At 48.2% G+C, this 23735-nt stretch overlaps 1 protein-coding gene and 1 long non-coding RNA gene across 3 annotated transcripts in view; one reads left to right on the forward strand and one right to left on the reverse strand.

Moving 5' to 3' along the window:
- LOC117867263 (ectonucleoside triphosphate diphosphohydrolase 8-like) overlaps positions 1–12932 on the reverse strand; it is a 69358-nt gene extending 56426 nt beyond the window's left edge. For both annotated transcript variants that reach the window (XM_034752145.1, XM_034752144.1), the window contains exon 1: positions 12842–12932. The gene's annotated coding sequence lies outside the window, so the exon portion shown is untranslated. The remainder of the gene's footprint in view (positions 1–12841) is intronic.
- A 5343-nt stretch (positions 12933–18275) lies between these two features.
- Positions 18276–22822, forward strand: LOC117867253. Its single transcript, XR_004643337.1, has 2 exons — positions 18276–18805; positions 21681–22822. It is a non-coding gene; the product is annotated as an uncharacterized LOC117867253 (long non-coding RNA).
- Positions 22823–23735: the final 913 nt, after the last annotated feature.

The raw sequence follows: 23735 nt of genomic DNA on the forward strand, positions 1-23735 counted from the left end.
ATTTGGGGGCTGGTCTCTGGTCTGTGTTATTCATGAGGCCAGGCTAGATGATCACAATGGTCCCTTCTGGCCTTGAAATCTATCAATCTATTCGTCATTGTCATTTGTTACCCAATGTAACTCCATGCAAGTTACCAATGTAATGTAAATCAGAAATATTCTTGGTTTTGTTTGATTCACATGATGTCCAGTACGAGAGAGAGAGAGAACACCATGAAGGGGAAATTGCTTTTTAAAATGTGGGACACATGGCAGGCAATAGTCCAAATATCAGCTTGAGATTTTCTAGAGAGAAATGTAGCATGGCCGTTGGTCTGGGGCAGCAGGCGACAGTGTATGGAGCGGCACCCAGGCAGCAGCAGCACAAAGGAAGTGGCCGGAGCCAACGAGCAGACAGTCTGGTGAGAGATGCCGGCTGGGACTGCAGGAAGAGCAGAGCTGGGAGAGCAAGAGGGCTTGGGGACCAAATCGGAGGAGGAGGAGGAGTAGAGGGCTGCAGGGCTGAGAAGAGGGGGAGCAGGGGTCTGGATGGTGCCCCCACTTACAGGGCACTCCACAACCTGGTAGGACAGCTCCTAGCAAGCAACAGTAATTTATATCTATGTGTGTGCACGTGTAACAAGGGGGCTTGCCCGTAGGGGTTGGAGGCCTGGGGCTAGCCAAATCTGATTCCTGAAGAGGCAAACCTGGGTTCAGTCAGGTCATTCCCTATAAATGGCAGCAGGGGCTGGACAGAAGGGCAGTATGTTGTGGGAAGTTCCCTGCAGAGAAGACCCTGATACCAGGGGGGTTGGAAGTCAGAGCTAGAGGCTCAGAGCAGGAAAGCCAGGGACTCAGCTGAATTGGAGACTACTGGGAGTGAGCTGGCTCCAGCAGAAAGAGTTGGGCTGTGGGCTTTCCCTCCTGAGACCACAGGCAGGAAAAGCTTGGCAGGGTAAGACACAGGGACTGTTGTAAAATTTGAATTTTCTTTTGGAGCTTTATTTATTTATGTGACTAAACATGGACCCGAGAAGGGGTGGTGAATCGACAAGGCAAGTCTGTGTGGAGTCTGGTTAAGAAGACCCTGAAGACTGGTAACCAGAGGCTGGGTGCTGCAGGGCGACCTCTGGCTGTAGGGGGGTCCTCAGGTCATGGGCAGCTTTATTACAATATGGAATGGTGGGTCCTTCAAACAGACAATGCAGTTGGTGGGAGGCCGGAGTAAAATGTTTGGCAACCACTGGAATAAGCCAGCCCAGCTCAGGCTAAATGTTCCCATAACCCAGTGAGAAATCCCTTCCCTGCCTGGAAATCCAGGTCAGGATTTAAGATACCTGGTATGATAACACTAACCATCTCCAGGTGAGTTTATTTAAACCGGGGTGAGCGACCCACAGGCTCTGTCTGTGTCTAGCAGCCTCAATGACAAATCCACTTCATCTTCATTATAACTCGCTCCTGTCTCCTCTTCCCCACGAGGGGCACAGTATGGATGGACAGTAAACTAACGGAAGACATTGCAGAGCTGGAGCCTAACATGGTGTGACTGCAGCAGCCACAAACAGGCTATGAGAAATGGAGGCAATTAGAATGTAATAATTTCCTGACTCTGTCTACTGCAGATAGGTAGGACCTGCAGTGGTGTTGCTTCAGCCAAAGATTTGCATCTGTCTGATAGGAATTACTATTATCCGTCAGGTTTCAGAGTAGCAGCCGTGTTAGTCTGTATCCGCAAAAAGAACAGGAGTGCTTGTGGCACTTTAGAGACTAACAAATTTATTAGAGCATAAGCTTTTGTGGACTACAGCCCACTTCTTGCATCCGAAGAAGTGGGCTGTAGTCCACGAAAGCTTATGCTCTAATAAATTTGTTAGTCTCTAAGGTGCCACAAGCACTCCTGTTCTAATATCCGTCACTCACACTGCTTGCAGGTTCAAGTTGTGCTCAGCAAAGAAAGAACTAGGAAGCCTGTCCTGGATATGGTCAGCGAAAGGAGGCAGATTGTAGACAATAGCAACCCATATGTGGCCCTAGGCATGTGCTGAACTCTGATGATACTAATCAGTGGTGCAGAGACAGAATCCCAGCCAATAACCCATTCTGCATCCGCTGGTAGGCCTGCATACAGTGCATGGTGTACATTATGCTCTCCTCACAGCCCACAGCAATACCAGTTGAAAGCACTGGTGGCTCTAAGGAGGGTTGCACCAGCAGAACACAGCACCATTTAGGTTTGGCCTGGTAGTGAGTGGTATGCAATGTGGTACATGGGGTCCCAGCACCACGCAGGTTTGACCCAGCCATCCCTCATGATGGAGGGGCTGCCAAGCCAAAGTTGAGTGAGTGATGTGGCAACCTAGTGCACAGGGTTGCAGTGCCATTCAGTGCATCCGAAGAAGTGAGGTTTTTACTCACGAAAGCTTATGCCCAAATAAATCTGTTAGTCTTTAAGGTGCCACCAGACTCTTTGTTGTTTTAGTGCCATTCATGTTTGGTGCCTGCCACGCTAGTGCAGTGAGCGACAGGCCTGCCCTGGGTGTGCCTGGATCCCACTGTTGCTGCTGCTGACATCATCATGCTGGGTCCGAGGGGACCCATCAGGCCAGGAGCCTGGAGGTAGGAGTGCAGTTGGGGATAACGCTCCCACTGGCAGTGGGCCAGAGCTCGGGGAGCGGTGGAACAGGAAGCAGCCCCCTAGCCACACATAGGGCACAGACCCCGCTGGCCTGGGCACTCTCTGACCCAACATCTACCTACTGAGCCCCCTGCTCCTTAGTATATTGCGCACCCATTGAAGCGGGAGCTTGCATCCGCCTCTGGGTTAAAGAGCTCTTTCCATGCATGTCATTTCTGCTTTTCGTTTTTCTCTCTGTCACATGTAAATAGAATAATGACCCGAAACGAACAAAACAACCCACCTCCATTTGCAACAAGAGAGATGGAGCAGCTGCCAGAGTTACTAATCCTCTGCAAACAGGAACTCAGCAGGCCAAGAGTCACAAGCTCTAGCAGTGAAAAAGATGCGCAGGGCGAACCTGCGAACCGTCCCACCCACCATTCACATAGAATCTAGGCACCAGGAGCCAAGATGCCCAGTGCAGAAAATGTGCATTTGACACACACAGAAGTTATGTTATGTGCAGTAACAATCACCACCCCTGCGTAACGAGCAGGTCTGCTTCTATATGGATATAGTCAGCGGTATGGAATCAAAGCAGAGACTTTCAGCTCATAAACCAAAACCCTTCCTACTTGAGCTAACCAAGGAGGCCTCACTGCTTTATGACCACCCACTAGAGCAGTGGTTCCCAAACTTTAATAACCTGTGAACCTCTTTCACCAAAATGTCAAGTCTTGCGAACCCCCTCCTAAAAAAGAATATTTCCAGGGATTTTCTCCTTTACCTGAGTATAAATTATAAAAGCAGTGATCTTGGAAATATAAAATTTGTTTTTCTGACATGCTTATTACACACTATTTATTATTAATTATTATTTATTATTACAGTATTTTTATTACATTATGAAAATGGCAACACTCTTCCAAGATCTCACTTTCATAGCTTGTATCACTTTGAATAAGCCTGTTATAAGACAAGGCTCCTATGTTTCATCAAGAAGTATCAGATGTGAAACAGCATGAAGGTATCTAAGAAGCCAACTCAAAGAGTTCCTCTTATACAAGCATTCAGGTCTTGAGCAGTTCAAGCAAACAACACACGTTACAACAAAGCTTAAACTTGTTCCTCATAATAATTTAAAAAGCAATACTAGCTGCCTATTTAATTTTAAAAACAGCAAAAAATATCCACCTCCCTTTCCATTTCTTATAAGGAGTCTTGAAGTTTAAATCTCCTCAGTGTGATAGATACGCTTGCTTTGATCTGCTTAGCTCTTGGAAGTCCAGGGGCTCCGGGCTCCTGGTCCCGTGCTGCCCGGGGTCCCTAAGGACAGCTCTGTCCGCCATTAGGGAATTTTTTCCCGAGAACCCCCTGTAACATTTCACAAACCCCCAGGGATTCACGAAGCCCAGTTTGGGAACCACTGCACTAGAGGGACACAAGATTGCATGCACTGAGCTAGGACTAAACGTGCCTCTCTCTCATTCTGGGGTGAATTGAATACTGTCCTCCTAGATCCTGCTAATATCAGCCTCACTGTTTGTTACTGCCAGTGTCAAACTAGAGAAGGGCAACAAAAATGATGAGGGGTATGGAATAGCTTCCATATGAGACTGGGACTGTTCACCTTGGAAAAGAGATGACTAAGAGGGGATATGATAGAGGTCTATAAAATCATGACTGGTGTGGAGAAAATGAATAATGAAGGGTTATTTACCTCTTCACATAATACAAGAACTCGTGCTCACCCACTGAAATTAACAGGCATCAGGTTTAAAACAAACAAAAGGAAGTATTTCTTCATACAACGCACAGTCAACCTGTGGAACTCATTGCCAGAAGATGCTGTAAAGGCTAAGACTATAACAGGGTTCAAAAAAGAATGAGATAAGTTCATGGAGAATAGGTCCATCAATGGCTATTAGCTAAGATGGTCAGGAATGCATCCCCACGCTCTGGGTGTCCCTAAGCCTCTGATGGCCAGAAGCTGGGACTGGATGACATGGGATGGATCACCCACAAATTGCCTTGTTCTGTTCATTCCCTCTGAAGCACTTGGCATTGGCCACTGGCTAGGATACTGGGCCAGATGGACCATTGGTCTGACCCAGTATGGCCATTCTTAGGTTCTTAACCACAACAATGCTGAACAAGGAAACTGAGATTCTACATACACTAGGGCTGGAATTTCCAGAAGGGCTCTGCACCTGCAACCACATTGTCCAAAGAACTCAGCATGTTCTGTGCATGTTTAGTGCTGAATTCATTTGAAAATCTGGCCCCAGTTGTAGGTGATGACTGAGTACCGGGAAATCTGGACCTGCAGAAAAAGTCTCTTTTCATTTTAAGCTCCCTTTGTGGCTCCTCCATAACCACAGCACTGCCTCCAGGGGGGACAGTATAATGGGGTGCCATGGCAGCCTGCCAGTCCCTTAGCGGATATGGTGTGTTTCAATAACTCTGCTTTCTAAGGCACAGGCTAACAGCCAGGAGCTCCTGAAATCGATCCAGACTCTTATTCCTGGGGGAATTTTGTGCCGCTGCATGTGCGCAGAATTTATGTCCCCCACAGATTTCTTTGCTTCCCGACAGAAAAATGACTTTCTGACGGGGAAGCAAAGGGAAGCTGCAAGAGCAGTCATGCAGGTACTCCCTCACAATGCAGGTACTTTGTTTCAATCACCTGGAGTGATTGGCAGAGAAGTAAATCACCACAGGGCTGGAGATGCCCCAGCTGGTGGCTCCTACCCTGTGCCAGGATCAGTAGCTAGTCCCAGCTGAGCTGGAGGGAAAGGGGCTTTCTTTTCCCCTGCAAAGAATGGCTGGGACTATGTCAGACCCACCCCCCAAAATCTCCCCCAGCTGGAGGAAGCTCAGCATCCTCCCCTGCTTCCTTCCCCTATCGTTCCTCAGCCACAGGGGGAGGGGTTACTGTATGGGGAGCTGCTCCCCCATCCATCCAACCCCCATCCATCTGGACCTCCCATACCTGCCTCCCACCAAACCTCATCCTGTACATCCAGACCCTCCATACCCAAACCCCACCCCACTGCAACCAGACCCCCTTCCTCCAGACCACCACCTCTGCACCCAGAACACCCCACTGATCTCCTTGCACTCAAACCCCCACCCTGATAAGTCCCACCCTCCTGCATCCCCCTGAGCCTCCACATCCAGATCCCACCCCACTGACCCCCAGCTAGCTGCACCCCAAGCCCCACTCCCTCAGCACCCAGACTCTCCTGCTGAGACCCCACACCCAACCCCCCCACTGAGCCCCAACCACCTTCACCTGGAAGCCTCTGTAGAGTCCCATTGCCCCTACACTTGGAACCCCCCAACGAGTCTCTGTGCATCCAGATCTTCCCACACATAGACCCCCCCCCACTGAGCTGCCAGCACCCAGATTGTCCCACACAGAAGCCTCACACCCCACACCTGGATCCTCCCCACACTGAGTCCCTTCACACTTGGATCTTGCCTGGTTGAGCCTGCCTTCCCCACACCTGGTGCACTTGGCACAGAGGGGCAGGGCGCCAAGGTATTTCTGGGGCAGGCCCAACCCTTGTGCTGTGTCAGGATCGGGTGCAGCATCACCACTGAGTCGGTGTCGTGGGGGAGGGAAGGGGCTGAAGGGTGATCTCCCACCTTCATGCAGCCAGCGGCCTGTGCTCCCACTGCCATGCTGGAGTCTCCGCATTTATTTATTGACAAATAAAGCCTGCAGAATTTTTAAATATTGTGTGCAGAATTTTTAATTTTTCAGCGCAGAATTTTTAATTTTTTGGCACAGAATGCCTTCAGAAGTAGTCAGACTCTGCCATGGAATTCCTGTATTGCCTTGGACAAATCAGTGTTCTCTGCCTTAGTTTCTCCATCTGCCAGATGCGGGTGCTTAGCTGAGCTTCCTTGCAGGCTGTGGGTGAGCATTAATGCGGTGATGGTTCTGAGTGCACAGTACATGATACGTAACATAATGTGTCTGCCACTTTCTCTCCCCAGACCTTACTAGCATAATCAGTCTGTACATCATGGGAGCATCTTGAGGCCCCAGCTGAGATCAGGTCTCTATTGTGTAGGGTTACCATTTGTCCGGATTCTCCCAGACATGTCCAGCTTTTTTGAGTTAAAAATAGCGTCCGGGGGGAATTTGTAAATGTCTGGACTTCTCCCCCATGCAGAGCGTGCACAGCCAGCCGAATCCTGCCACTCGCATGGGGCTCTGGCAGCCAGAGCCCCTCCTCCTCTCCCCTGCAGCTTGAAATCACTCCCCTCCTCTCTCTCCCTCCCTCCCCCTCCCTGCATTCGCAGATCGCCGGCTGGCCGTTCGCATCGGGCCTCTGGCAGTCTGGAGCTCCTCCCCCTGCTCCTGCTCCCCCTCCCCTGCTGCCCAGCCCGCCGCTCCGCAGCACTCTGAGTGGCACAGTAAGGGGGTCAGGGGGTCAGAGAAGGGGCAGAGAGGTTCTGGAGGGGGCAGTCAAGAGACAGGCAGCAGGGTTGGATGGGTCGGGAGTTCGGGGGGGGTCTGGCTGGGGGTGTGGATAAGGTTTTGGGCAGTCAGGGTACAGGTAGGGGGTAGAGTCCTAGGGGGGCAGTTAGGGTGGGGGGGGGTCTCAGGAGGAGGCAGTTAGGGGACAAGGAACAGGGAGGCTTAGGTAGGGGGTGGGGTTCTGGAGGGCAGTTAGGAGCAGGGGTCCCAGGAGGGGGCAGTCAGGGGACAAGGAGCAGGGGCGGGTTGGAGGTTCTGAGGGGGGCAGTCAGGGGGTAGGAAGTGGGAGGGAGTGGATGGGGGCGGGGCAGAGTGGGGGCGTGGTTCCCCCCCCCCAGTGTCCTCTTTTTTGATTGTGGAAATATGGTAACCCTACTGTTGTGCTACGTGCTGTAGAAACATATGGTAAGAGGCAGTTCTTGTCCTGCAGAGCTTGCAGTCTAAACAGACAAAAGGAAGCAATGGTTCAGTAACTCACCCAAGTTCACAGGGGAGTGACGGAACCCAGATCTGCTTTCTTGCATAGGAAATCATCTGCCAACTTCCTAACTGCTGCAGTGGCTACCACAGTGGGTATTAACAGAGAGTCCTTGCTGGTGTAACCAGGGGGCTATTTGCAGGGCACTCGCTGTGGGGGCAACTGTGAATTAGCTCCCCTATCAGAAATAGAGATGACCTGCCAGGCAGGCTACAGGCCTTCTCTTTTTTGCTGGGCATTTGAAAATGAGGGAGCATTATGAGGGCCATGAATTGTGGAGGGGAGGGTAATTTGAGCAGTTAGGCTGCCTGTTTAGCTGGTCGCATAAATCCACATAAACAAATAATAAAACAAAGCAGGTGTCCTCCTCAGAGGTGGTCAGCCCCCGGATCCTGGCTCTGCAGAGCCCCCAATCCCACTCCCCTCCCCAGTCAGAGGAAGCGGGGGAGAGTCAGCCCTCCCTTGGGGAACTGGTTTGTCAGCCATCAGGCAGACACGTGGCTCTTAGAGTTGATGATGTAGATATAACATAAAGGTCAGGCAGTCTAATGATTCCTGCTGAATCAGAATGGGATTCCTAGGAACAGGTGTGTGTGATGTGGCAATCCGACTGGTTTGCAGCTGATTAGAAAGGCACCTTAGTGCTTGTACACACTAGCGCTTACTTCAGTAAAACCACTGCCCCCAAGCCACTGTACGTTACACAGACCTCAGCGCCTGTGTGGACAGTGCTCTGCCAGTGGGAGAAGCTCTCCCGCTGCCATAGCTACCGCCGCATGGGGAGGTGGAGGAATTATGCTGAGGGGAGAGCTCTCTCCGGTCGGCATAGAGCGTCTGCACTAGCAGACTGACATCTGACAGCTGCTGTAGCAATTCTAGTGTAGACCAGCCCTTAGTAATTTTCCTTTCTAAAGCTGATGCTCTTTCTGATCTCTGGTGGCCCTTTGCTGATGGCTTTTAACTCTCCATAGGGACAGGCCCTGACATAAGGCCTGTCCCAGCAGTGCCTTTGAGTGCATCCTCTGCTTGTTATGCTGGGTGATATTTCTACTTTGGCCATGCACAGCTGATCTCTGGCGAGCAGCTTTTTGTCTAGCTGACCTGCAAGCAAGAGCCACTGTGCTTTGCTCTACACTAGACTGCATTCTTGACCAAGCTGATAATAAGCCTGGCCCCTGCTGACCCCGGCGTCAAGGAGACGGAATGGTGGTTGACAGCAACTTACCATCTCTCCTCATGCAGCTCAGGCCTACCTGCTATTTTACCCAAAGCCGTTAAGAAGGCTAAGGCACTCAGCTACATGCCTGAAAGCCGTGGGGCTGAGTCGTGTTTGACCTCACCCAGAAAGGACCATAGCTCCTTCGGGTAAGGGCAGGCAAAGGCTGGCCACCTCACTCCCTTGTGTGCTGTTGGCTGTGAAACTGTGGTGCCTTAGCGGCATCAGCCTGTAAGCCATTAGCCTGGGGAAACTTGGACTTGACTGACTTTAAGGGGGGGAATGAAGGGGAGCTACAATGTGATCTTCAGGAAGAAGGGCGTACTGTGGTTCTGAGTGGGTTTCCTTGGTGTTGGAATGGGATCCAGATTTATTTAAAAATAGGCCTGACCCCAAACCCTGCAACATCCACAATCCAGTTCCTGATCTGAATGTAACAGATTCTATCACTCGAATAGGCTAAGCACCTAGACCCTTGTCCCTGAATACAGATTCTGAGGAGCCTGGAAAGGTGCTGTATCATAGCTGGTACGTTTGGTCTGCACACTAGAAATCAGAGAGTGGCGAGACTGAGTCACCTTGTTCCCTGTAGGACTGACGGCGGTGCTGCTTTGTCTGGACGAGCCTGACATGAGCGGTGCTGACCAGGGCTAGGGTGACCAGATGTCCCCATTTTATAGGGACAGTCCTGATTTTGGGGTATTTTTCTTATATAGGTTCCTATTAACACCCTCCCTCCCCCCCCACCCCCCGTGTCCTGATTTTTCACATTTGCTGTCTGGTCACTGTAACTGGGGCTGTGCTCCGCAGTGGAACCTGTTTCCAAATGTACGTGCAGGGGATATTTTCAGTGAATTCAGTATTTACATTTACAGGAGTGTACAAAGAGACTCATTCTCTAATGCAGGCCTGTGGGGGAGTGCCGCTGATTTTCTCACAGCCCTGCATTCACCTTGCGAGTTCTGGTTCCCTCCACAAGTCAGCCTAACCCTTGGTCTGCCTGATGTCAGAGACATATCTAATTATGCTGATTTTTTCCCAGCAATAGAGAGGTTTCCAGAGACACCGAACCTGATTCTTGACTATGAGTCATCATTTTCAGCAGCACCCTATAAGTGTAAAAAGCTACCTTTCTGAATTAGTTGTGAATTACACCGCTTTGTACAAATGGAGATGAGAGCAGAGGGTGCAAAGCAGTTGGAACAGGGCCACAGTGTTCAATTTGCATGGGACGTACCTTTTTAGAAGACTTATGCTCCCACAACACCCTAGACTTTATAGTCAGCCCTGCATGAGTGATGCATTTCTTCCTGTGCATTAAACTCAGCCCAACTCCCAAAATTTGCACCTGGGTTTTAATGCCCTGCAAAGATCAAGGATCTTTTACTAATACCCACAGGATGTGGGTTCATGGACGGAAAAGGAGGATTCAGCAAAACCAGCTTCTAATAATGTAACTGCTCCTGCCCCTCCCTCTGGCACTGCACCCCAGGGTGAGCACTGGGCATGAGTGCACCCCTGGCTTGTTCTGCTTGTGCCTTCTAGGCAGGAGGTGAAGCATTAGCAGCTTAGCCCCAGTGTCAGGAAGACTCTGTCTCTGTGCTCTGGATGGAGAGGAGAGGCCAGGGCCATTCACTTGTGCTGAAGCCCAACACAGAGCCCTGTTCTGGCCTAAATCTGCCTAGAAGATTTTCCTCACAGCCCTGGACTTTTCCAGGAAAAGTGGGCACGGTCCCCTTGTCTAAATGCCTAGGTACTGCTGGGGCTAGTAACCCTGTGTAACAAATCGCTTAGACAACTCTGCTTGTCCTGAGCAGCCAGATCCCTTTAACCATTTAATCCTCCCAACCTATCAGGCCAAACATCAGATCCAGCCCCAGGTTAAGAAGCGTAAAGTGTTTGGAGCTGACATTTTATCCCATGCCACTAGCACCCGCTGCAAACTCCAGCAAGTATCTTGGAAATGTCAGCTCAGGGAAAGCCAACAAAGAGCCAGAATGCCTCCTGTCTGGAGGATCCAGGAAGCAGAAAGAATGGAGAGGTGAGGCACAGCCTGACTTAGATAACTACATACACTCCCTGGGACCACCTGAGTCAGCAGCTAAGGAGCCTCTTCTGGCCTGGTGACAATAGCCCTGTGGCTGTTGATTTCAGGGCAGCCACATCCACCAATGGGAATCTCCCAGGGGAATCCCAGCTTCAAGAGCAAGAGGATTTAGAGTTGGGAGTGTCAGAGGAGTTCTAGTGCGGGCCACCACGTCAACATATATAGGCAGGCTGCTGGAAGTGAGGAGAGCTACATGCACAGATGATATACAGGGAGTCTTAGGCTAGGTCTACACTACAGCGGGGGGTCGACCTAAGATACGCAACTTCAGCTACGTGAATAGCGTAGCTGAAGTTGCGTATTTTAAGTCGACTTACCTGGCTGTGAGGACGGGGGCAAGTCGACCGCTGTCGCGCCGCCGTCGACTCTGCTGCCGCCTCTTGCTGCGGTGGATTTCCGGAGTCGACGGCAGAGCGATCAGGGATCGATTTTATCGCGTCTTCACTAGATTGCTACCTGCCGATCCGGAAGAAGACGTGCCCACAGGAACATTATCATTGCTTGCATTGGTTCATTGCTGCTTTGACACAGTTACTTGTGTTTGGCCCAATAAAGAATCTGTGGCTGAGACTGTGCCACAGTCTGCATTTGGCTGTTCTCACCGACTCCCGGCTGAGGTAGCAGACCCTGTGGTTGTGGTTGGTTTGGAAGGGGCTTCCAGCTCAAGTGGCTTACTTCACTGGTGTCAGAGTGAAAAAAACCAGCCCACTGTCTCTTGCTCTCAGAAGAGCACATTCTTGCCTGGGGTGCTTGACCAGCCCATAGGTGGGTATGAGAGGCCAAGGTCTCTGTCACATGCTACAAAACCCTGTGTGAGTACCAGGGACAGTCACAATCAATGGGGAACAGGGGCTGCTTCCAGGGACACCAGGGATGGGGCGTAAGTCCTCTCAAAGGGGTGGGGAGGAGTCAAAGCCCCAATACATTGAGTTCCCTGTGCATCAGCCCATGGGTGTCACAGGAGCAGCATGCACCAAGATGTGCATTACGTGCCACCCCCTGTGCAGCAATTTGTTCGCTGAGGCACAAACTTCCCCATGTTTCTCTGGGGGAAGCTGGGCTCTGCACAGCCCCTTACTCAGGGTTGTGTCTAAACAACATAATCAAGCCCCTAGGTTTTTTATATTTACTTGGCAACATTGGCCCTTAAGTACATGCATTGCAGCTCCCATGTACTGCCCTTGGAGCCAGCCAGGCACCCTTAGTGGTTAACATCTCAGGATGCAGAGACAGAGGAAATGTGGCAAGTCTCCTGCTCCTCACCTGGCCATTAAGTAACTTCTGGCCTCAGAAAGCTCTACCTTGGAATAGGAGCCCTTTATTGACTTACTGTCATGGGGAGTCTGCAAATGAAGGAAACAAGCAAATATACTTCTTCCTGTTTGTAACTGATGGTAACCATGCCTCGACCCTCCAGACGTGACCTGGGGATAATCCTGGTCAAGGGAGCTTTGAAACCAGACAAGAAGGGACCACAGAGAGGACAGACTTCTTTACACAGCATTCTGCTCCAGGAAGGAGAGAGAAATGTTTCTAGTGCCTCAGCATCTTCCAAGATGCTGGAAAGGCTCCCTGTGAGCATGCATGGGCTGACACTCTGGGTGGAGTGAAAGGAAACCAGCCCTGAACTATTTCATTGTGTGACACTGCACAGACTGCAACTCCAGTGTGGGAGAATCTCTGTGGGGAGTGCAGTTGTTTGGAGATAAACATGGTTCCTCTAGAGGAGGAATGATTCCACTGCATTCATGCCACTGAGCCATAGGACGAGAAATAAGTAATGAAATGCTGCTCTATACTCCCCCCAGGTGTGAACACAGCAGGATGCTGGGTCTCAGCTGTGATCCTGGGGCAGCCAGTCCTAAAGCAAGTCACTTCTCTGTTGTGCTGCAGTATAACAAATCACTGCACAGAGCATTCAGAAAGACAGAAGGAGGTTCTCAGCTTACCTTTGCCTTCGCAGCGCAGTACTGGGGAGCACAGTCCGCCCTGTGAGAGCTGACAACGCACAGCTGGAGAATCTGTTGGCAAGTAAACACAGCGAAGTTTTAATCCAACTCTGCAGCTGTACAATGTGGATGGCACGTACAGAGTTACTCAGCCAATCAGCCTATCCCCTGCCCCCCCCCAATGGCAGTATCTTTACTTGCCATACAGTGCCTGCCTGACACACCCCTTTGGCATATCCTGCCCCGTCTGTTTATTAACAGGCAGGTCTCTTTCTGCTCCTGTGATGACGCTTCTCTGGAGCATATCAGCTCACAATAGCCTCATTTGCAGAAGAAAACCCCATTATTTCCTTGACAGGTTTAAAATGAGATGTTTGTTTTCTTTGACTCTTGCTGTGTGTAAATGAGGTGGGTGAATGTAATGCATGCAACAGCGAGGGGCTAATTGCATCATGGGAACCCAGGCACATCGCAGCCAAGGGACCTCACGGACCTGCCAATGCGCCTCTTTGCTAACCCACCAGCCTTGCTGGTCCCATGTTCACAGTCCCTCCCACTCCCCAGAGCTCTGCCAGCTCACCTCTGTCCTGACCTGCAGGCTTCGCCCCCCCCACACACTGTTCCCATTCTTGATCCCATTCAGCAGACACTAATACTGCCAAATAGCTCATGTAGCACCTGTCTACGGGGGCAGACTTGTGGCTGCCCACAGTCCACTTTCCACTGTGAGCTCAGCACGCACTGAAGTGCCAAGGGGCTTGGTACAAAAAGGGGACTTCGATTCAGGGTTGCAATTGCTAACCCTTCTCACTAGACATATAATCAGAGTTAAAATCAGTATCATTTATTGGTTATCAGTGAATTGGTTATTTATTATTGACAATTCATTAATGATCAATATTCTGAAGTGCTATGTAAGCACTAAGGATCTAATTCATCCCTGGGAGTAACTCCAGTGACTTCAATGCAATTACACCTGGGTGAATTTGGTTCTGAATATTATTGAGATCTCCTGACACTGGCAACACTCCCCACGAGAAATAGGTGTAGAGAGAACAACTCTATCCTTAAGAGAGCAGCTCCTTTCAGACATGCTGGATGCAGACTACTGGCCAGACCAGGGCCTCCCGGGGGGGGGGGGGGGGGGGCCGCGGGGGGGTTTGCCCCAGGCCCCGGGTCCCGCAGGGGCCCCCACAAAAATGTCGGAGGCTCCCCCCGCCTCCACCTTTCCCCATCCCCAGTGCCTCAGCGCGCCACGTCCAGGAGCGGCCCCAGACACCGCTGCAGTGGTGTGGCTCGGGTGGGGCCTGAGGACCTCCCGCTTGGAGTCGCATGGTAAGGGGGCGGGGCTGTGAGCTCCGGCGGGCCGAGCGGCAGGAGCTCCTGGATGCGGCTCGCTGAGGCTCTGGGAGGCAGGGGTAAGCCCCTCTGAGCCGGGCACCCCCCGAGCCCAGCGCCCCCCACAGCCCTGACCCCCAGTTCCGAGCCCAGCCCCAGCTGAACCAGCTTAGCATGCTGGGCTGATGGCAAAGCTCGGCCCATGAAAGGTTATTGGCTCAACAGCTCTAACGTGCTGTGAGTATGTTTGCACTCAGTTAAAAACCCACAGCTGGCCTGGGGCAGCTGACTTGGGCTAAAGGGGCTGTTTAATTGAGGTGTTCATGTTCTGGCTCAAGCTGCAGCCCAGGCTCTAGGACCATGTGAGGTGAGAGGGCCACAGAGCTTGGCCTGCAGCCCGAGCCCCAATGTCTATATGGCAATTAAACAGCCCCTTAGCCTAAGCCCCAAGGGCCCGAGTCAGCTGGATGGGCCTGCCATGCATTTTTAATTGCCGTGTTGACTTACCCTGCCTGGTCACTGGCTCAGCACCTAGAGTTTGCTGGACTTATGTGAATTCCCAGAATTCGGCAAGGCCTCTATCTGACTGGGATGATGCCAAGGCACAGGACAGTGGGAGATTGCTGGCTCAGCTCCTCAGTCTTGCTTGGCAAATGTCAAAGCAGGTGCATTTGTGAGCTCATTTGCCCAGGACCTCAGCTTGTGATGTAGTGGGATATCCATTGTGCCAGCAGGGGTTCAGCACCTCTAGCTGCTGGGTGATGGGCAGGCGTGGGTCCTTGTGAGGGTTATGGGTTCAGGGACAGAGAACCCTCCTGTGGCTTTGGATTTAGGCAAATTCTGATCTTTTACACTTCAGTTAATTTTATGCTGTACTTTGAAACTATAAAGCATTGTGTAAGCAGCAGCTATTGCGCCTCATCATTTCTATTGAATGGTGATTAAACAATATTGCGTGAGGAAACCCTCACACTAGTGACAAAACCAAAGCAAGTGGCAGCAGAGCCCTTCTGGGTTTGGCTGGGGAGTCCCTAAAAGCAAACTGGTGGATGGGGAGGTCTCAACAGCTTTAACACCCATCTCAATTCTATCACATATGCCTGTCATCTCCTGCAGTGGGGTTTTGTGGCTGGTTGTCAGTGTCACCCACGCAGGGTGCAGCATTGTGTCAGCACCAGCAGAGCAAGGGATCTCTGGATTAAAGGACCCATAGACTTTGGGTCCAGAAAGAGAGTGTGAGAGAGAGAGAGTGAGTGTGTGTGAGTGTAAACATATTGTACATTAGCAGAGTTCTCGATGCTCTGTTAAGGTTGGTCATTGGGAGCAGGGAGCACATACAGCTAAACCTGTTATTAGGCAACAGTCTTTAGAAACTGCTCCATGGAATCTCCGTATGTAGCTGGTTTGGAGATCATCTTCATAAAGCAACTGATTTGGTCGGGGATTTGCATGCTCCCAGAAGTTAGGCTTCTTGTCAAACACAGGAGTGTAGGCAGTGCTACTAGTCAGAATGGAAGTCTGGCCTAGTGGTTGGAACAGATTCGGAGGGCAGAGCCAGAGTCATGCTCAGGAGATAAGCCAAGTCAGAGTCAGGAGTTCTGAGGAAGGCAGAGACTAGGGCAGGAGCAGGAGTGGGAGCAGCGACAGGGTGGAGTAGGGCTGGTACAGGAAGCAAGTCTGGCATAGCTGCAGGCATGGAATGCATTGAGCAGCCACTGGGCTGCTGTTGCTACAAGGCTAAAGGGCGAGCTGTTGGCCATTCTGTCCAATCAGGTAGCACGGTCACTTAATGACCATTTATTGGGCCCAGCCAAGCTCATTAGGTTGCTCAGTGACCATACCCAGAGCCAGCTGAGTTCCTCATAGACTTCTTGACTTTAAAGCCAGATGGGACCATCTTGATCATCTAGTCTGACCTCTTGCACATTGCAGGCCACAGAACCTCACCCTCCAACTCCTGTAACAGATCCCTAACCTCTGGCTGAGTTACTGAAGTCCTCAAATCATGGTTTAAAGACTGCAAGTTACAGAGAATCCACCAGTTATACTTGTTTAAACCTGCAAGTGACCCATGCCCCATGCTGCAGAGGAAGGTGAAAACCCGCCAGGGTCTCTGCCAATCTGACCGAGAGAAAATTCCTTCCTGACCCCAACTATGGCGATCAGTTAAACCTTGAGCATGTCAGCGAGACCCACCAGCCAAACAGCTGGGAAAGAATTCTCTGTAGTAACTCAGTGCCCTCCCCATCTAGTGTCTCATTTCCAGCCATTGGAGATATTGCTGCTAGCAGTCGCAGATCAGATACATGCCATCATACCACCCCCTCCATAAACTTATCAAGCTCAGTCTTGAAGTCAGCTGTTTTGCCCCCACTGCTCCCCTTGGAAGGCTGTTCCAGAACTTCATTCTTCTGATGGTTAGAAACGTTAGCCTAATTTGAAGCCTAAACTTGTTCATGCCCAGTTTATATGAATTTGTTTTTGAGTCCACATTGGTGCTCAACTTAAATAACTCCTGCCACACCCTGGTATTTATCCCTCTGATGTATTTATAGAGAGCAATCATATCTCCCTTCAGCCTCTTTTGGTTGAGTCTCCTCTCATAAGGTAGGTTTTACAGTCCTATATCATCCTAGTAGCCCTTCTCTGCACCTGTTTCAGTCTGAATTAATCTTTCTTAAACTGGGAGACCAGGATTGCACACGGTATTACAGATGAGGTCTCACCAATACCCTGTACAATGTCATTAACACTTCCCCTGTCTATGTAAAATACCTCGCCTGATGCATCCTGGGACTTTTTCATGGCCACATCACATTGGTGGTTCAGAGTCATCCTGTGAACAGCCAATACACCTAGATCTTTCTCCTCCTCTGTCCCTTCCAACTGATAAATCCCCAGTTTATAACAAAAAATATTGTTATTAATCCCTAAATGCATGACTTTGCACTTTTCACTATTAAATTTCATCCTATTACTATTACTCAAGTTTACAAGGTCATCCAGATCATCTTGTATGTTATCCCGGTTCCTCTGTGTATTGGCAATACCTCCCAACTTCGTGTCATCCACAAACTTTATTAGCACCTTCCCACTTTTTGTGCCGATAAAAAGATTAAAGAAGATTGGTCCCAAAACCAATCCCTGAGGAACTCCACTAGTAACCTCCTTCCAACCAGACAGTTCACCTTTCAGTATGACCCGTTGTAGTCTCCCCTTTAACCAGTTCCTTATCCACCTTTCAATTTTCATATTGATCCCCATCTTTTCCAATTTAGCTAATAATTCCCCATGTGGAACCGTATCAAATGCCTTACTGAAATCAAGGTAAATTAGATCCACTGCGTTTCCTTTGTCCAAAAAATCTGTTACCTTCTCAAAGAAGGAGATCAGGGTGGTTTGGCACGATCTACCTTTTGTAAATGCCTTACTGCAAACATGATTCTGGGATGTATTAACAGGTGTGTTGTGAGCAAGACATGAGAAGTCATTCTTCCGCTCTACTCTGCTCTGGTTAGGCCTCAGCTGGAGTATTGTGTCCAGTTCTGGGCACCGCATTTCAAGAAAGATGTGGAGAAATTGGAAAGGGTCTAGAGAAGAGCAACAAGAATGATTAAAGGTCTTGAGAACATGACCTATGAAGGAAGGCTGAAAGAATTGGGTTTGTTTAGTTTGGAAAAGAGAAGACTGAGAGGGGACATGCTAGCAGTTTTCAGGTATCTAAAAGGGTGTCATAAGGAGGAGGGAGAAAACTTGCTCACCTTAGCCTCTAAGGATAGAACAAGAAGCAATGGGCTTAAAGTGCAGCAAGGGAGGTCTAGGTTGGACATTAGGAAAAAGTTCCTAACTGTCAGGGTGGTTAAACACTGGAATAAATTGCCTAGGGAGGTTGTGGAATCTCCATCTCTGGAGATATTTAAGAGTAGGTTAGATAAATGTCTATCAGGGATGGTCTAAACAGTATTTGGTCCTGCCATGAGGGCAGGGGACTGGACTCGATGACCTCTCGAGGTCCCTTCCAGTCCTAGAATCTATGAATCTATGAATAAAACAATGTTGTATTTTGTCCCATTTACCATTGTGGGGGAAAAATTTGCTAGGGCCTGAACTTTAGTTGGCTCGGGCCTGAACTTTGGTTCAGACCTGAACATTAAAGTTTATTGGAGAAGAGGGTTCTTAAAGGCAGGGAGAAGGAAAGTACAAAAGCAGAACTATCTATAATCACAAGGCCTATGATTCATAACGGCTCACTAATAGTTTTGGGGGAAGCTTGGGAACCGCAAAGGGCAGACTGTGAAAAACAGGAAAGCTTGCTAAGCTATATTCCCTTTTTGGGGGAATGTATTCCAAATATAGCAATAATGTTGATCAGAAAGTATGCATTACCTAATTGTGGTTTTATGCTATATAAGCTATTTGAAAATCTGTAGTCGGGGGGGATTGCCAGTTCGCTGGTACCCCCGTGCATGCATGAAAATAAAGAGGCCTCAGGCGATTCTGATCCAAACACAACGCGTGGTCGTTTTTCCACTACAATCTTGGTGCCTGTGACTCGGATCCACAGACTGTCCACTGGACCAGGAAACCGCGGACCGTTCCCCTCCGAACCCAGTCGGCATTTGATAGGTGAGAGACCTTTTAAATCTCTATTTGGGTTATCGGTGGAGGACTGCCCCTAGGCCCTGGGTTGGGTGAGTAGCAAGCTGGATACGGACCTTTGCTGCCAGACTCGTCTGACAACCTTTTGGTTTCCCCGGGAGGAGCCTGGGAGGGTAAGTGGCAGGGAGTCGGGGTTCCCACCAGAATAGGCCTCGGTTGTAGGCCTTACCTCAGCGGTTGTGTGCAAGTGTGAATGACTGAAACGAGTGAGGGTCATAGGAAGCCGCCCAGAGCTTTCTGCGAGGACTTGGGGCTTACGACCAGTAATGTCTCTAAAGCAAGCCCTATGACCCGTGTGAGTGGCCTGATTGATAGTGTTCAGGGGAGCTGAGGATCGTGGGAAAAAGGGATTGTGGGTCCAGGTCACACGATCGGAAACTTAGGGATTGTGAGATTGGATCTCACAGTCGGTAACCTAGGGATAGCTGACCAAAGCCCTACGATCAGGTAGACTCCGGGAAAATGGGGGGGCGGTGAGTCCAAAAAATCTGCCGTCCTGCCAAAAGGCACACCAGCATTTTATATGTATAAAAATTATAGTCCTTCTACTTGCAAGTTTCTGGGGGGAAAAAATGTAATTGGTATACCAGAGATGATGCAAATTTGTAATTTCCATTAGAAGAAAGCTTCGACCTTGACAGGACTGTGCACCTCCGAGGCGCACTTCTTGCCAACAAAGTCGGACAAGATCAGTTTGATGCATATTTTTATTGGTGTAAGGAAACAGTAAAACATCGCCATAAATCTCAAGTAGGGAGTCCCAAGGACTCCCAAGAAAAGCTTAAAACGCAACTAAAAAAAAAAAAAAAGGAAATTGACTCTTTTCCGTAACCCCGCTAGCCAGCAGATATCGCTCTATCCATCTAGACCCCTTCAGGAGGCAAAGCCCCTTTGAAGTATCCCCTCCACACCTCCTGACAATCTTATAAACCTGTTATTGTCATTTTTTCTCTTTAGTCCTTGTTCGCCAGTTAACCTTTTGGAAAGAGACTTGTTTTGTAAATTAAATTGTATAATCTGCTGTACCCGAGATGGTGTGTATCTGGACGTGCCTGGTCCCGCTCACAATGAAGTCCTGGCAGTTTATAGGAGAAGACTGACCCCAGCCCTTCCTCGTTGCAACAGAAGAAACTGCTGGTTAAGGTCTCTCCCTCCCTGTGGGCCTTGTGAGCCAATCATGCCAACCAGGTTGGGTGCATTGGGTCTGCCCAAGCCGTTAAGATTGGCCTCAACCCAACAAGAACCCTTCCCAAGGTGCAGCAGTACCCTCTATTAAAACAGGCCAAGGAAGAATCCAATCTGTTATTACCTCCTTAATTTAACAAGAAGTCATTATTCTTATGGTCAGTAAGTGTGACTTCCCCGTTTTATTGTGCTGTTCATGCTGTTGTTATTTATTCCTCTCCCGTTGTCCCTAGCCCTGTTATTATTCTTTTTTATAATGCACCAGTGCTGAGGGGTTATTATTGCCTCAAGAAAAGATTGTATTAAGTCCAGATATAAAGAATTAAAGTTATTATTAAATAAGATGCATCTAGATGTAATGTGTGTATGTAAATAGGTGTATATAAATAAATAAAATGGGGGTTAGTCAAAAGGCCCACCCTCCTTGCTAAATTGGTAGTAAAACAATGCCTGTGCCCATGGAAAGAAATAATGCAGCAAAGAAAAAAGGATCGGGCCCAAACAAGCAGGCAATCACAGTTTGAGGAAGTTGAAAGAAAGAAAGTGAGAAGAAGTTAACTCTGTAGTTACTGGAGGGAATTAAGCAATTAAACTATGTATAAATGTTAAAAGAAAAAATTCTTGGTTTCTTTGCAGCCATTCCTTTGGGAAGGTCTGTAGATAGTCCAGGCAAGAGGTTATATAAGTAAAATCATTTGACTATGAAAAAGTTAGTCGAATTTGTTAAAGAACACTCCTGGTGTGTATAATCTTTGTTTTATAAGTTTAAAATAAATTAATGTTGTTTTGGGGTTATAAAACCAAAAAATACTTTTGCCAAACAAAAGAAACTAATATTATTTAATTTTGGTATTTAGCATTTAATCCTTAAGGTGACTTAATGCTTTATAAGATGTAAATTGTTTTAAATAAAGACCAAAGTTGTGGCTGCAGTAGGGTGGTCAAAGCCAGGAGAATGGAAGATTTTAAATCTGTTTTGGTAACAAATAGCAAATAAAAGCTGATATCAACTAAAAAGCCGCAAATTATTCTTGAAGTGTTGCTGGGTACACCTTACACCCTGATCACCTGAACGGTTGCGCCTCAGGTGCTCTGGCCCTATTTGCTCGCGTGCATCACTGGATAACCGTGCACCGTTAATTGCTGCAGTTGAATAAGACTTTTCCTCTGTGGCCCAGCACTATTGCCAGCAACATAATTTTAGGCAGGCAGCACTTTTTCCGCTTTGGGAATCTTTTCTAAATATTTAGATTAATTTTATTCAAATGTTTAAATGTTATAATTGTAAGTATGTGTTAGTTTTAATAATGTATTTTTTTTTTTTTTGTAAAAAGGCAGATGCCAAAACTGTTGTAAAACTTTTGCTTAAGAATTCTGTATCACAATCTGGCATACCTGGACAGATTATAAAAAGGTTATGTGCAGCTTCACAGATCCAGTATGGCTTATGCTCTTTGAAGGCCATTCCCAAATGAGAAAAAAAGAAAAGAAAAAGAAAAACTGAACTCAGCCCTTATAAAATTCTAACAGGGCACCCGATGCAACTACCGACACTGCCCTACTGGCCCTGGCTCAGATGAACATTCATTTAATGAATGACACAATGCTTAATTATTGCCAGGCATTAATAAAATGTGTTAGGTCTTTTTATATATAGCAACCCTGCCACTCGCTAAAACCAGGAGACTGGATCTACATAAAGGTTCATCAGTGAGGAACCACCCTGAACCCACGCTTCGCACTGCAAAAAGGCCCCTCCACTGTGAGAAGATTCTCCGACTGATGACTGGCTGTTTCTCCTTCTGGTGCTGCTGTTTCTTCTGGACAGCAGAAGAAAAGGACAAGATAAAAAGCTGGTAACCTCTCCTTTGTCCGTTAACAAACCCACTGTGCCTTTGAATCTTGCGAAAAAAAACAACCTCTCCACCTGAGGACATAATAAAGCCTCTAACCAAGCAAGGTGATTGTGCTAGTAACCTCTCTCTTGCTGCCTCACTGCCGAACAGCTAAGTGAACTAAAACTACGGAATCTCAAAAAATAGCTTGCGGAAGCTAGCCAAAACTACCTAAAAATGAAACTTTTCCTTAGCCTCTCCTTCTTAACGAACTTAGGGTGGGAATGGGAAAGTAATATTTTTAAATCTTAGCCAATCAGTAGCCTCTGATTTAGCCTGTACCATATTGTAATGTATCCCTATTTAGATCATTAATATTAATGCCCTTTGTAAAGGTGTTTAACCAACGGATGTGGTATAATACTTCACAAAAAAAAGATGTTAGGACATCGGAGAACTGTAATTAATGCCACATTAGGGACCATTAAGTTCACGCTGTCCTTATCCAGTTTTCAAATTATCTTTATATATCCAAATTGCTCTAAAGGAGCTGCCATTTGGCTAGCACAACAAAAGACCTTGGCTTCTCCCAAAAAAAGAGAAGAGATTTGACTGAATACTTGTGGGACGGGGCTAATGGCGCAGCTGTAATTTGGAATATTCACAAAAGCCAACACCATAAGGGAAAATTAGGTCAATTAGAAAAAAAACAAAAACAAAAAACACTGGTCTTATTGAAACACAGCTAATGCAGGTTCAGGCTGGGGTTGGTAAATTGTATGTTATTTCTGCCCTTAGTTTTATAACCCAGGAGTTGCTGACGGAAATGGTCTTAAATATCACTGGTGCTGGGAAGGCATTGCAGTGGGACATGGCATGTTCAAAAGTCCCGGATTTTCTAAGTAACCAGCTAATGGCCATTCGGAGTGATCTTAAGCACCAGGCCTGGCTCACTGCCCTTACAGACACTTCAGGAGTACCATCTGATCTATAGCCATGGAGGCATACTTGGAGGTTCTCCGGGTGAAGGTGTGGATATTCACAGTGCTCCTTCCAAACATGGACCGGTTAGAGGGATGTGGGCTCCCACATATTGAATCCTGCCTGGTCCATGGGGAGGATGCATCTGGGATTGGGTTATTCACTAAAACATTTGGGAAATCAAGCCATCTGGTATGTCTAGCTGATTCATAGCCAGTGCTCCTGAAATAACACCCAATATTTGGATTGGATTAGAAAACCAATGGACACTCTGGCCATTAGAACCCCAACAGCTCCAATGTATATGTAAACTCAAGCCAGGAAAAGTTGTCACTGTCCATAACAATGTTTGTTGGGAAGGTAAGGGACTGAGAACCCTCCTGACAGGAGTCATGATCTTCCAGGCTAATAACAGCTGTGTATTAGTTAAGGCCCATATTGTACACAACGCCCATTTTAACCTCACTATGACTGCAGGCAGCCATGTTATTTATTGGCCTTTGGATAAAAATTTGCAATCAACTCTCAGGTATAAGATGCCCTTTAACTGGACAACCCTGGTACCAGACCGTTTCCAAAATCTGCTTTTATTGTTACCCCAAATTTTAAAAATTTCTGACTTACAGGGACAAATTCACGTCCTTAAGAATGTGTATCAAATAGAAAAAGGTGCCTTTCAGACAGCCTATCGACTGTCTTCCTTGTGCACTAGTCAAGACGTGCTGTGTGCAGTGACCAAAATTATACACAAACCACACCATGTTGTTGCTATAGGTGGATGGACTGATGTATTAGGATTGCTTGTTTTGGGATTGTGCCTTTGCTATTGCTGTTGTAAGGGATATTGCTGTGCCTGTAATTTTTCTGCTAGGCCCACTGCAAGGAAGCAAGTAGCC

The sequence above is a fragment of the Trachemys scripta genome, chromosome 17 (assembly GCF_013100865.1).
Source record: "Trachemys scripta elegans isolate TJP31775 chromosome 17, CAS_Tse_1.0, whole genome shotgun sequence".
NCBI lineage: Eukaryota > Metazoa > Chordata > Testudines > Emydidae > Trachemys > Trachemys scripta.